The sequence below is a fragment of the Macrobrachium nipponense genome, chromosome 10, assembly GCF_015104395.2.
Source record: "Macrobrachium nipponense isolate FS-2020 chromosome 10, ASM1510439v2, whole genome shotgun sequence".
Taxonomy (NCBI): domain Eukaryota; kingdom Metazoa; phylum Arthropoda; class Malacostraca; order Decapoda; family Palaemonidae; genus Macrobrachium; species Macrobrachium nipponense.
This window is the reverse complement of record NC_087204.1, coordinates 11,477,697-11,480,860: the sequence shown is the minus strand read 5'-3', so window position 1 is coordinate 11,480,860 and position 3,164 is coordinate 11,477,697.

Genomic DNA, 3,164 nt, shown 5'->3' with positions numbered 1-3,164 from the left:
TCGTATTCCTAAACCATGGATACTTTAGATTTTTTTTTTTTTTTTTACGAGAAGGACCTCTAGGCGAAGTGAAGTAGGGCGTCATTTTATTATTTTATTTACTGAGAGGGAGAAATGATAAGAGAGAGTTATTTATGCTATAAACTGCCACAGCTCCTAAATAAATATCATTAATTTAACGTAGCCAAACGTTATATATAATCATGATGAGAAATTGTCATCGGAGAAGCAAAATGTAGAACTGTCATTATAATTACAATGCGCACACAAACGTGAGTAACTGAGATTAGATTGGACTTTATGATGACCTAATGTATTACCTCGGATAATGAATTTGCTCTTGACTGTGGAAATAAATTCGTAGATGGCTGCTTAATTATTTGTGATAATGACGTTAGCGCGAATATAATTATAATGGGAAAAGCAGCCTTCATCACTCAGACCTTTAGTTATAAATTATTTAAGGTAATCTTTTGTAAGTGTTCATAAATTTGTAATACTCGTCTTTTCGTAACACGATTTTGATATAATATTTCGTAGTGGAAGCTTATATTTTCATTATTCCTTTTGTGAATTTCGTTTATAATTCAAAGTTTAAATATTAAACGTAATTATTGAGATTAAAATTCAAAGTATGAATTTAAAAATCTTTCATATGTGTACAACAAAATACATGAAGAGTATAATTTTAGTAAATATGAAATCGATTGACTACTTCACACACACACACACACACACACACACACATTTATTTAGTATATACATGTTGTAAGCGTATCAAATAAGACGTGAGGGGTCGAGAGAGAGAGATAAAGTAAATTAAGGCGTCTTCTAAGCAGAGTAAAAAAATGTTACTCCAATTCTCACAATCAAATTCTGGTCATTGGAATCTCTCTCTCTCTCTCTCAAGTAAGAATAACACTTACGAATATTGGTTGCATTAGTACAAGCCTGTCTTTTATTTTTCTCTGTCTTTTCATTCACTGAACCCAAATATTGATTATATTTTTATTTCTCTGTCTTTCATTCCCATCCTCGTTACTACCAGATCAGCCTCCTTTTCTAAGACTTGAAATTCCGTTAATGGATCTACAAGGAACAGTACAGTATTTGGTTTAAAAGACTTCCATTACGCCTATCCTTTCTCACGAATATAACCTCAAGCGCCAGTGGCGTGGTTGATATGGTGTTGGCGTCCCACCTCGGTGGTCGCGGGTTCGATTCTCGGCCATTCCATTGAGGAGTGAGAGATGTGTATTTCTGGTGATAGAAGTTGACTCTCGACGTGGTTCGGAAGTCACGTAAAGCCGTTGGTCCCGTTGCTGAATAACCACTGGTTCCATGCAACGTAAAAGCACCATACAAACAAACAATATAACCTCAATTCCTGAATTTCTCGTGAAGTCATAATCCTGAAATGAAAACGTTCGCCGATTTGAATACTTGTTCACCCCCTTTCGTTCCTTTTACTGTACCTCCTTTCATATTCTCTTCAATCTTACTTTCCTTAACCCTCTCCTAACAGTTGATTCATAGAGCAACGGATTTGAGGTTCTCCTCCTGTTACATCTTTCAGGATTTTTGACTGTCAGTTTCAGTCTCTTTGCTGAATGACCTCATAGTTCCCAGTGCTTGGCTTTCGGAATAAATTCTATATTCAATTCAGTTCTTTAGTTCAATACGTATTCGCAAAATCAGTTAATCTTAGTCTTGTCCCGCCCCCCCTTCTCTCTCTCCTCCTCCTCCTCCTCCTCCTCCTCGTATTGTATTGCATAAGCCATAAGTACAAGGATATATCCAAGCAAGGTATAAAGTTCCGGACTAGTCCGCAAACGTGTCGACTTACGAAATATGTCAGTTTTAATGTATTCCGCGCTGAAGACTTTGCAACAGTGAAAACTTCTTGATTTGTTTCTGTGTGTGTGTGTTTGTGTGTGTGTGTGTGTGTGTGTGTTATTGTGTGTGTGTGTGTGTGTTATAATGCCTTCCTGTTGTGCCTTTGATTTCCATAAATGGACAATCCAACCAAATTATATATATATATATATATATATATATATATATATATATATATATATATATATATATATATATATATATATATATATATAAGCGAATTCCACAGGAAAAATGATAGTCAGAAATCCAAGCGCTTTCGTCTTTACTCAGACATTGTCAAGAGTTAATGAGGTACAATTGGATAGGGGGGGGGGGGGGGAATGGTCCCTCAGGCAAATACAACACAAGATCAAGAATACCAGATGGTTAATTGGTCAAAACAAGGGTAAAAATTAAAAGAGATAATCCAGGATTATCGGATATCCACACGGTCACAAACCTAAACAGATTGACCCTAACCGAAATTACAAAGTTTCATTTACAGTCCAAAACATGTAAAAACTGAATATATTAATTTTGTTGCTTATATTTATCTACAACTTTTTTCATTATGAAAGCATCAAGTTTAAATAAACCAAGACTTAAATTTACAACATTTCTATTATTTGACTTGATGAAACAAGATTCAATGATATTCCTTTTAACTGTGTCATTACACGGGATTAAGGCTCTTGCTTGACTCCAGTTAATAGGATGGTCTAAATCTCTCATATGTACGAATAATGCATTTGATGTTTGCCCAGTTCTCACAGAATACTGATGCTGTTTGAGACGTTGTGAAAGAGATTTACCGGTTTGTCCGTAATAGACTTTATCACACTTTTTGCAAGGAATTTCATATATACAGCCTGGAAGATCTTTAGGAGAATTTTTGATTTATTAAACTCTTGACATTAATATTACTGAAAACAACATTTATGTTAAAAAGCTTTAAAATTCTAGGAATATCTAAAAACCTTTCATCATAGGGTAATTTTAGAATGTTATTCTTACTAAATTCATGTTTGTCATTAGTTGAATAAAATGTTTTTCTAGCTCTTTTCCATGCCACATCTACAAAAGTCCTTGGGTATTTAAGTTCATTGCAAATATCATAAATAGTTTTAATTTCAGCGTCAATAAACTGCGGGCTACAGACACGTAAAGACTTAGAAACATCCAGAAAAAAACAGAGAATTCAAAATTTTGATGGTGATTGGAGTAGTAATGAACAAAAGAGGCAATGTTAGTTGATTTTCGAAAGACTGAAAAGGTGAAATTTCTAT